Raw genomic sequence first — 12485 nt, 5'->3', positions numbered from 1 at the left:
CTAGAAACAGTTGACGCAGCAACCCCGGCTCCACTTTCAACAGAAAGAAGCAAGCAAAACCAACACCCAACCACACAAAAGAAAGGAAGAACTGCTTAGAGGACCGAAGATTTAGATACCCTTTCCGCAGATCCTCTCGTGATCAAATGAACATATGTATTTCGGACAAATTGGTCGCATCGAAGTACTGAAAGGATATCCATATGAGGAGTTGGTATAGTGATCTGATTTGCCTAGGAGGATATCTGCACAGACAGCAGGGCACCCGGTTATCCATCGCCTGATGCTGATCTACCCTGCAAGGGTATGCAAAGAAAACTGGAAATTCCAGCAAAGCGTGGGCGTTGAATGGCTTTGGCTTCTGCTCATGCCCCTGCCACCTTACCCCTTAGTCGAGGTCCTTATTGTGTATGCCTGTCGCGCTTTGCTGATTTTTCTTAATGGAATTTATGCGAGTGTGAAATTTATGTTTGTGCACAGATACAGATACGCGCATATACTCTAGCGGCGAAGACTATTTTTAGTTTTCGCTCTGGTAAGTGGAAAAATACGCGTTGCCTACTTCTGCGGGTGCGTGATTTGGTTCGTTACCCCAATGCAAGGTCACCTCAATCTCACCACACGGCCGGCCGGAAACCGCTCGGGGTGCTCATGCGATTCGCAAAAAAATGGGGCGGGAAATGCCAGAGCATAACTGTACATAACCCTAAATACCTGAGCATAAATGATTATAGCTCTGATTGACATTTATTCTCGGTTTCGCTATCTCCGCCATCTTGGCATCCGCCAGCCGCCAGCCGCCTTCCGACATCCGCCATCCGCCATCGGGCAAGACATTGAATAACTCGATGCGCTCACAGTGTGAGCCAACGTTCTACAGCTGTCATTCAGTCAGCTGCAGACCTCCAGAATGTTGCATAAAATTATGCCACATTTCGTTCTCTGTTGAACCACAAATTCGGATTAGGGTAAGTTACTGCAACTGACTGTCATCATAATTTGTGGCTTATGGCATGCGATGCATGGCTTGGTTTGCTGTGGGTGGTGGGAGTAAGCGTGTGGGTGGGACAAATGGCTTTTCAATCAATTGAATCTGCAGTTATTGCACTCGCCAAAGGTCGCGTCTTGTGGCCCAAAAAATATATTGCACATTCGACCCGTACGCCCAGGCAAGTCATACGAGTGCTTGGGCGGGGCTGGGTCTTCGGCTGGTTGGGGAGCGACAGTTCATTCATGTGACTTGACTCCTAGTTGGGTTGTATGCCATTGACTGGCCAAACGCCCCCGAAAAAGTCTTGCATTACAAATGGAAATTTCCCGACATTTGCCAAAATGGCAGCGCGGCAAGGCCCCCCACCCCTTGCCTTGGGCAAGCTGGCGCGGGTGTCTTTGGCATATTTATGATTCAGTTGATAAATAAAATAAATATCATTTAAAGCACATTTTAGCAGAGCTTTATTGTCATTGGAGTCTGTAATTTAGATCGTAAATTAAATTCCCGAGCCAAAGGCTCCGACTCTGTCTCCTACTTTTGACAATGTGGCTGCATCTGACAGCTGCCTGAATCAATCCAATGCGTGCGCTGAATGAGATGACAGCTGTGTCGCGAATACGATGTTGCACAGATGTTGTTATATCGCCTGCCTTCTGTACGTAATGTGCAAACTTCTGTGGGGGCTCTCTGCCTCTATCTTGTCCTTCACCTTTGTGATCCATGCATATCCTCCCGCCTCCCGCCTGCCGCCTCCAGCCAGATCACCCTTTCGTCTTGTGCAGATGACAGCTGAGTCGGTTATACACTTATATGGCCATATGGAAGCCAGATACAGACTCCTACATAAGGTGATTGAGTGCCTATTGCAGGTCTTGAATATTATGTGTCAGTGGGGCAGTATGGCACGTATACGCTCTGCCAATACGTTGATAAACTGCAGTTAACCGACAGCCAGCTGTCACTTTCATACATGTTCGGTGTACGATGGGCAAGAGTTCAGGTTCTGGGAAACGGGAGCACAGAAGCAATGGGTATGAGTTCAAGGGAAACCCATCAATGGGTAGGGGATGGCTAAATTAGGGCTGTTATGACTGGTTTGATTCCGAGGAATAGCTGGCATTAGCTATCGATTGGGCCCACTGTAAGTTTCCAGCAACATTCATTTGCAAATTTATGTGAGAAACGTGCCGGCCAAATTATGACAAACCGCACTGAAAGTTTCAAAAAGCATTTTCAGCACATACTTAGCGGTCTCCTAGCCCCAGCTCTCTCCTCGCTTCACTTTTCCACCTTTCTCCTTTCTGCGCTCCCAACGCCAGCTGACCTTTCCCCCCGACACTCTGCAAGCACGGTCTTGGCAGAAAGCGTAGTGGGAAAAATAGTACGTGCCAGTTGAGGGGACTCGAAAATGGATGACCACATGAAAGACCTAGTTACGCCCACTGTCCTAGGCGGTTTCGGGCTTGATTAAAGTGCTGCCATTGTACCGAAATGAAGAGTACCAGTAACCGTAGAGGTACCTGCTTTCGAGGGTTGCGTCCGGTGCGGCCCGGTCCGGTCCGTAATTAATATTTATGCTACCACGGGTATGTCGCTCCTGCGCAGCCCCTCCTGCTGTGTGAGTGTGTGAATTTCAGCTGATGCATTATCTACTCGTAAATGCGAGGTGGGGAGCGTTGGCCACTTGCTTTGCGGCTTTGGCAGTCGAATTATTTCATTCGGAGATAATTCGAGTGTTGAGCATTCGGCTCCCTCCACAGACACGCATGGACATGCAGGGACTGTCCCTGGCCCTGGCCCTGTCCCTGGCAATGTCAATTAGTTGTCCTTAAGCGACTCGGGGATCGGAGCTCGCAGCTCGGGGCTCGGGGCTCGGGGCTTGTGCCTGGCATTGTCCTGCTGTGCCGGACACCCAAAGGATGCCAAAATTATTTCGCCTGCAATCAGTTGGCCCGCACACACATGCTCTCAATGGTACGAGTATGCTCGTATATCTATAAATGTATTCGAGCATGTGTGTATCTGTGCGATAAACATGACTAATTAAAACAAACGGGACTCAACTAATCCAAGACGCACTCGAGCACAGTCCCGTCCCGCCTCTAATTAAGTCCCCTGTCAGTTCGTTCTCAACATGTCAATTAGCCCCACATTTGGCTTAAAATATCACCAGTACAGTGCTTGTCTCATCCGTTCTGTTCTGTTCCATACAGTTGTTCTGTTTTTGAAAATGTTCCACAAATAGAGCCTGTTGCCTATTTCGGGCTCCTTGTAGGCAAATTTTCTGAAATATATTTTGATAAGCAGATGGCAGATTGTCTAGATACTCGTAAATATGCAGATATATACAAGTCACGTAACCAATGCAGAACTGAGTGCAGAATTAGAGAGGTGAACCTTGAAAAAATCAGCGCGAGTCTGAAGAAGATTCAGTGCGAGAAATGTAGGCTTCTAGTCAATCGATAATAACAATACATTGAGTATTCATAAATTGTGTGTAATTATGTGTACAGCTGGAAAGATAATACATCTGGCTTGATAGCCGCCATTCCATCCATTCGAATCATATGCATGTTCGCAGGTTGAATCATTCAATCATAATTACCATCTTTATTTAGGGCGCACAATCAGCGGATTATTTTGGGCGCAACATCAGCGGATTTTAACGAGCGGCTGCTCAAATGTCACGTCGGTGTATCCGTGGCATGAACTACTGGAGCTCTACTGGAGCTGCCATTGAAGGTCTGGGGAAACGCGAAGGTGGGCGAACATTTACATTTAATGATCTATGTGCTGTGGGGGGGACAGGGGCAATGAGTGGGCATGTCTTGGCATTTACCTGTGCTCAACGTTGAGCAAAGTGAATTATGTTATTTGTCCTGCTGTTGGAGCTGCTGTAATTGCTTTCCGTTTAGTTTTTAGACATTGACTCGAACGCGGCCAGGCCCAAGGACAACTTTTCGCTGACTATCGTGGGCGTTGTTAATTTATGAACCTTTCTATCATCATCATCATCGTCCGCGTGATGGAATTTATGCTAATTTAGCAGTTTGTCCTTGCCAAGTTTATGGACATACAGTACATACATATATCGAAAGTTGTTAAGCTGGCCGGCTTACGAGTATAGCAAAACGGAGACTGTGTCGGGACAATTATGATCTAAGAGACGCACGATAGCATGGTTTGACGGACAACAAACCATAAAGAAGACACAAAAAAGTTTCGAAAAGTTTCCTCATCGTCATCAAGAAGAAATCAAGCAAGCGACAAACAAACAAATAAATATAAAAACTCATCAATGTCATCAAAATGGCGGCCGGCTGACCAGAAACTCAAACAAAAGAACCAGCAACTGCGACAGCAACAGCGACAGCGACAGCAAAGGCAGTACTGACACTGCCACTGCCTCTGGCACCAACTGGAGAGGTGGGCCGGCCCAGCTTTTGGGTGGATGCCGAAGATTTAGATACCCTTACAGACAGGCTCATACGCTAAGGGTGCCTGCTGCCTGCTCTGCATTGCGAATGTCTGAGCATGGAGCCCCCGCAAAAGGGTATGCCAATGACAGGCACGGAGACAATGGCAGCTACAGTGCGTATCGCCAAGTGACAGGGAAAAGCTGGTTGCTAAGTTGCGTGGGAAAAGTAGAAGCAAACAAGCGCGCAGCAGGCGGAGGCCGAGGAGGAGCTTACGGGGCTCGAGGGATAATTAAGTCAGCCACCGTCACAGAGAATTTGCATAGAGCGCAGCTGAGCGGCACTGTCGCCCCCTCCCCTCCCCCTGACTATCCTTGAATGCAGCTCGTCCATCCGAGCTGTGGTCCTTCAATCCCAACGGATTGCGTTCTCTTTTAAGCCTTGCCTGTGGGTAAATCGTGACGAATTATTTGCTGAGGTAGGTACAAAAAGAGGCGATATTTTAAGCTTAACATACAGCAGCTGCTGTTGAAATCCAGTCCGAGCTAGAGCCCTGTATGAATCCACAGTATTCATCAAGTCACCGCTATACTCATGAGTTCGATCTTGTCGAATCCCTTCTTCAGTCAGATTCGGATCACCCGAATGGTTTCCACTCTAATCGACTCGGTTAGCTGTTCATTCAGGGCTCTGGCATGATCTGCACAGCGTGCCCCACGTTCTCGCATCCTCCAACAATGACCCGGAAATATCCTAATCGTAGTGGTCGGGACTGAGGCTGACAAATTGCTTGGTACAGTGCGTTAAGTACACTCGTTATCACGCCCACGAATGCGGTCACAAATCTGCGAATTTATCTCCACACGTAACCGCATATCTTCACTCGCAATGAGCGAGGAAAATCTGTTTAATTGCAAATTAATGAAGATGGCGTGGCAGGAGGTCCGCATGCATGTATACGAGTATACATATGTGTGTGTGTGGGATGGAGTGCGAGGCTTATGCTCCATTTAACTCCTTGCCTCAGACTCCCCGCCCCCGCCCCGTGGTGTAAGCTCCATTTCAGTTAATTAGAAATTATTTTGCAGCCGCAATTGATGTGTTTCCATGGCTATTGATCTCTCAGCACACACACCCCCCTCGGATTTAATTATAATTTGAGGCTGTACTTTAATTTGTGAAAAAAGTTAATGTACTATTAGTGGCTTTGTCCCTCTGATCCAATTAACATTTGCCTTATGACTTGCTCTGAGTGTTGATTAGCACAATTGAATGTGATACGCCCCCCTCGCTCCCGCTCACTCAGGAGGCTCACGAGGAATCGAGCCTGGTCAGAACCTGGATGGATATCTGTCTAATGATTCATTGGCCAGAAACAATTGTCTTGCGGCTAGAGACGGCACTTGAAGGGCCATGATTTTGGGACATTAACATTGACAACATTTCGTCAGATTTCAGCTTTCAAATGATCGGTTTCCGCTTTGATCCGCGTAATTATATGCCATTAACAGGGCCGATTGTCGCTAAAGCTGTCATCGGGAGGAGTCAGTTGCGTCAGCACTTGTCGTCACAGCTGACTCATTGTCATCGTCATTGTCTTGGGAGGCCTACATACATATATGATACTGTCGTAAATAGCGAAGGAGTTCAAAGCACCGCCTTGCACTGGGGCCCCAGTCGCTGGCACCCATAGGTAGCCCCCCCAGGGGCCACACGCTGTGCTCATACCCTAATTTATGGCATTGAAAACGTTGGCCCCAAGTTCATGGAGCCGGAGTCAGGGCTAGCACGTAGCAGTTGACATTAAAAGTGGCATTAAAATATGGTAAATTTTTATTTTTAGATCAAACAGACAATAGGCAAATGTTTGGAACACACAAGACGTCGGGCACAGACATAGGCTTCGGCAGATTGGATGGTATTTCGGAGAGGTTCTAGAGTGGCAAGTCATATACTCGTAAGAGATGTACTGAAGCAGCTTGATTTCTGGGAACTCGATTGAGGAACTCCCAATTGCAACACATTATTGCGGCATTTGGCGAATATATTTAAGTCGCTTTCCATGATCCAATCCACACATAGTTCGTCTGCTCAGCTTCCCCGTTTCCCGTCCCGCACGTCACTTTGCCAGCGGATGTTCGGGAAGGACGTGCCCGAAGGCAACAGGGGAGCCAAATCAGAAATGTCAATACTTCCAGTTGAGCGCGGAAAAACAAGCGGCTTGAAAAGCGTCTCCCAGCGTCAACTCATTTTTGCCCGGAAACTAATTTCAGAAAATGTATCGTGCCTGGGAGTTCTATGGAGACATGTCCTGTTTCGACAGGATTGAAATCGCAGGGCTGGGCAGGGCTGGGCAGGGCAGGGCAGGGCAGGAGATGTGTTTTTTGAAGCGGAAGTGACCCTTGAAGTTTGATTTTATTTGTGTTCCGTCATCGTTCTGTCCATAGCCATAGCCATAGCCATAGCCATAGCCTGGAATTGCCGCTGGCAAGCAGATTTTCGCCATGTCCATACTTATTTATTTGCTGTTGCTGTTGCTTTTGCTATTCCTGTTCCCCACTGCTGTTGCTCCTCAATTTTTAATCAACGGCTATGGCAACGTCTTGGCAGCGCCTCGCACATTTTATGCAATTTCCTGTTTTTCTGTTCACGAAGTCTCTGAAAGACAAGCCCGGCCGGAGATGAGTCCGTGGAGGAGCAAGCTGCCTAGCTGCCTCTGCTGGCTGCCTATTTTTAGCCCTATTTGGGCGTCCAACAGAATTCAATGTCAACAGCACCACAACCAGGAACCCAACGGAGCAGAGAGCGAATGCTTGGGATGGTTGGATGACAGGCGAGAATGGATGAACGGCGGAAGTCCTCGGAGTTGTCCTTTTCAGTTGCCAACTTGAACATAAATAGTAGTTAAGACGTACTTCGATCTCCGCCGTCGGGAAATTGGAAACCAAGTTGCAGCCCACTTGTGGAAAAGGGTGCTGAAAACATTTAACCTTTAAAAATCAAAAACCAGTCAATTTGCATTGCGATTGCCTTTTCATTTCCAGACCATTTTAGATTTGAATGGTGTGATAAATACTTTTCGCCACCACCTGCTCTCCCCTAATTTGATTCAGGCAAGTATTTCAATTTCAATATTTCAATAATCATAAGAATAATCAGGGTCATCCTGCGTTTAGAGGTGCCTATACTATATAGCTATACAATAAATTATTTACTATACTATATCTATGCTATAAATCTGTCTATAAATGTCTATATAATATGTGTCTATAATGCTGTCTATAAATCGGATAACATTTTTTTTATGATTTCGGATTTTATAATATAATTCATCCTTTCATTTTTTAGCTTGGTTGGTTTTCTATGCAATGAATATTGACTAGCGTATTCTTTTGGGACTTCTGAAGCTCATCTTTTTTTTTTTTTTGGCTAGAATTTGGTTTTAGTCTTTCATACGTTTACCTGCGTTAACACAAATCTTTTAATATTTTTAAAGCATTTTGAAAATTTTCTTTACTATGAAATTCTGAAGGATCTTCAGTTAAAAAACATTTCCAAATATTCAATCGATCAACAAATTTTTAAGTAATAGGTGTCACAAAATCAGATAGTCTCTTTGTAATATAGAAGTTTTGACATCATCATCGCCATTTCTCGATTCTCCATTGCAATAACTTCAGCGTCAAACAATGAAAGTGCGATATTTTAATCAGAGAAATGGCCAAAAATGGCTGCAAATGGTTGTTTTTTTAAACGTCGTTTCCAATTTTCGGATCCAATTCTATATAGTTGTACATTTCGCATATGAATTGAAAATACAGACTTAGGAATCCAGAACAGCTAATGTTGACCGGAAGCAATAATTTTCAAAAAAACGCAATATAAAAATATAAAAAATATATATTTTTTGGTATAAATTTGGGGTTTTGTGGGAATTTAACAGAAGTCCTGATCAGTACTGATCAGTCACAACAAACCTAAACTTGATTTGTTTAATGGTCTTCCAGGAGTCCTTAAATCTGGCAAAGTGTGGAATGTTTGTACCTGATGAGGCTTCTTTGATTTGATCAACATTTCCCCATTCCATTACCCATTCCGAAAGCATTTTGGGTAGACAAGGGTGGCAATTCGATAGTTTCACTACACTGCACGTGTAATTGCATATTGGAATGAAAATTTGAATAGAGCTGAGATTTGAGGGGTTTTAATGTTATAAATCACGAAAAAATGCAATCCGATCAGTGCGATATATGTATATATAGTATAGCTGACTTAGGAACCATTGGCCAAATATCGTATTTTCCAACTTTGACCTCAAGTCGGAACCTCTCAACGTTGTAGAATGGGGCTAAAACTTTATATTTTATTATTTTTTATACCCTGAGATCTTTGAAATTTCACTTTTATAACTAACTACGGATTTAAATATTAACAAACAAAGGAAAACAGGGGATACGGAATACGGAATACGGAAAAGGATCATGAGTAGTTAGGATAGGCCGAAAAGTTCGGATAGGTCTGGAAGGAACCGAGGAACTAATTTGCATATGTAGGTGGGATGTCGGGCTCTTGGACTCGTACTATATATGTGTGTATGGAAAGAGATAGGCCGCGATAATGGTTTAATTTCTGCAATCAGGATATATGTATGCACACACGAGTATGCATACTTGATGGAGGACAGGAACAACGACTTGCCACTAGATGCAAACATTCGATTCGAAAATGCTCGACTCGCATCCGGATTGACCAAAGGATGCCACCGCGGGGGGCGCGCGAAGAGCCCAGCTATTCTAATAAAGCGTCGGGCCAAGGTGTCGGAGGCACGGACAATGGAGCAACCTGTTCAGCCGACGCGCCTGCAGCGCCTCTCACATGCACATCCAATACAGACACTGATGAACGAAGCCTTCGTGTCGGCTTTCGGCTGCTGACTTACGTCACAAACATGCGTAGGCGTCATCATCGTGCGGCGCACCCATTGCCCTCGTCCTGTCCCGCCCCAGTCCCCAGGTCCAATCGGCAGACATCGCTAAAAGACGACGACGACGCCAGCCAGGCGGTAATTTCTCCCTGGCTCCTGCCACCGCACTGGGGCTCGGCTCTCTCTTCCCCGCCTTTCGGGGGGCTGGGGGGTTGGCCTGAATGAAATTTTCGTTGCTTCGATTTTTGTTGTTGACGTAGTCGTTGGGGCCCCGTCGTCGTCCCAGCGCCTGCGCAGTGGCCTGGCAGAATCATCTGTTGGCCCCCCGAATCTGTCCTGCCCGCCTGCCATGCCCCACCAAGTGCATTTGGCTTGTGGTAGGACGCTCCCACAGGCAACACCGACTGAATGGGGTCTGGGGCCCAGCTCGGCTCAGCTGTTTGCTGCTGCCGCTGCCTGTAGAGTTTTCCACCTTGTGTAGACCTCTGTTCCGTGCAACAAATTGTGCCTTCAAGCCGGCTTTCGCTCAAGAACTCCAAACACTGATGCGAAGGGTTGCAAAATAAATATTTGAAACGGAACCAAAATAAGTACATTTGTATGTGAAATTATAAGGTTTCCTCATGTGTTTGCTCCAAGAAACATTAGAGTCCAGAGAATCAATTCTTTGTACAAACATTTCCATTAAGGGATTTCAAAGTCGATCTACACAGCCTATCGCTATTTGAAAGATTAGAAAGAATTTCGAAAATATTTGTACACATACGTACACACATGTTTTCCGCAAAATTTGAAAACATTTATCGAAAGCCAACAATCTACTGGAACCAAAACTCTCCACCCTCCCGAGCCAGAGCGCAACTCACCTCCACCACGCCATGAATCCATTCCCCACCACCCATGGAGCAAGTGCGAATATATGTACCATAGTTCCAATTGCGCGCTCGTAAAACTTAAAAGCCACAGACATCGTGACGACAACAGACCGTTCTCCATGCCCCATTCTCTAAGCCCCCCACCATATTCTCACCATGCCTCCAACGCGAACAGGCCAGGCCAGTCATGGGCCAAGTCTCTGCTGTTGAATCTTGCATGAGGCGTCTGCAACAACAGCAACACACAGCAGGTTGCAGGCATCGATGACGACGCTCCGTGCCTAGTGTAATTCTCCTTCATTCATGTTTGACATGCCTCGGCTCCCCTTCGGCCCCTTGCCACAAGCGACTTGCAATTCATGCTTTCGTTCCAGTTTCGTTCTTGTCGCTAATGTGTGGGCGTCATCATTGTTCGAAGTTCGAACAGATTCGTACAGTTTCTAACAGATTCGAAGAGGGGCCTCGAATTTTAGGAGCAAAGAAATGTAGGGGAAAGTGTTTTTCTAGGAGAGCAGCACTCGGAGGCACTCGATGGTACGGAAATTTGCATGATATGCCATGACTGAATTCCATGCAAGTTATATGAAAGACAACCCGAGCAGCCCTTTCGCATGACACCTGTGAGGTGTTTGAAACAACAGTGATCATATTTAGTGAAACTATTCCAAACCTGGCCTTCTTCCCAGGCTCTTCGGACCCTAAATTTACAGCAATGTTTGGCTGGATAATCTTGAGAATACAAAATTGTTTCCAACAAAATAATGATATTACGATGGTGTAGTGGTACTTGTAAATTCAAAATTTAAATAGTATTTCTACTCCATAAAGAGTGGAAATAAATACTTTTTTGTTGTTGAAATTTGCTGTTGATAAGACAGTAAAATGGGTTTTTGGGGTATAGTCATAGTACTTAAGAACGAAACTGTATGAAACGCCCGTAAAGCACTCGTAACTTGATTTTCCTTGACCCCTAATGGGTTATTCCCCTAGTGGGAGTTTCAGGAAATTTTCCCAAATTTGATGAGCTCCAATTGTCAGGGTTTAACCAATGAAAAATGAATGCAAGTGAACAATTAAAGACTGAGCTGAGGCATCAAGCATGGGCCGCAGGAGGCGGAAGCAGCTGATACTAGGCAAATCCTATTACTAAAGGAGTATTCTTTCGAACTCTCGCCTTGCCCCACCGTGTTCGGGTTGGGAAAGGAGACGGAAGGGACAGGACTCAAAACCATATGGGAGTTGGGTGTTGGGTGATGGGTGATGGGTGTTTGGTGTTGGGCGGTGGGCGGTGCGGGAGTTGGCGATGCCGGCAAAACATGCGCAAGAGAGCTCTCGGCTCTCTCTCGCTGACGCTCTCTCCGCCTCGGGAAAACTCTACACAGCGGATGGATGGATGGTCTTTTCGGGCTGGCTTGAAAACAAGTGGTTGAGCGAGCGGTCTCTTCAGTATTGAGCGAACAGACGCAAATGCCGTTACGAGCTCGCTGCCATTGAAGCCGACTGAGTGCCGTTACAGGAAGCTGTGACGCTGAGACGCTGAGACGCCGAGACGACTCTGAAGCTGAAAAAGAATCAGCAGCAGCAGCAGCAGCAGCAGCAGCAACAACAGCAGCAGCAGCAGTGCGGGAGTAAGGAGATTGGGAGAGAGTGAGAGAGGACACAGCAGCCAGCCAGCGGCCGGGACGAGTGAAATTCGAGGTACGAAACGAATGCGCACGACCGCCACCCGAGCGCACACACACACGCCCAGATGGGCATATCCTACAGTTGAAATACGAAACGCCTTGAGCAGAGACAGCAGCAGCAGCAGCGGGAGCACCAGCAGGAGCAGCAGCAGCGCCAGCGACAGCGACAGCGAAGCGACCCAAAACGCGTCAGGATTCCAAGCAAAAGGCAGACAAACGGGCGAAACCTGCTGAGACGACTCGACGAGTCCTTGCGTGTCGGTTCACAGTGCGGAACACTAGAAAAACAGACCAGAAAAAGAAGTATATCCAAACAACACTCACAGCACATCACATATGAAAAAGTTCCCCCCATCAATAACCGAAAAGCATACGAAATCCGAAATTGTGAAAGCGAAACAAAGAGTAAATGATTTCAAACAAATATTCCCAAATCGAAGCCAAGCGAAGTGAAGTTATCTTTCAAATAAGTTCTGAAAATCATTTCCAAGTGAATTTTAATTAATGGAATCGAAGAAATTAAACCGCTAACCGATAACCAAAACCGAAATCGAAACCGAAACCGAAAACAAAGTGCCGTACCGTACGCCG

Source organism: Drosophila persimilis, unplaced genomic scaffold (genome assembly GCF_003286085.1).
Source record: "Drosophila persimilis strain 14011-0111.01,24,50 unplaced genomic scaffold, DperRS2 tig00000002-arrow-pilon, whole genome shotgun sequence".
Classification (NCBI taxonomy): Eukaryota; Metazoa; Arthropoda; class Insecta; order Diptera; family Drosophilidae; genus Drosophila; species Drosophila persimilis.
The sequence above is the reverse complement of the archived record's forward strand: the minus strand, read 5'-3'. Positions refer to the sequence as shown.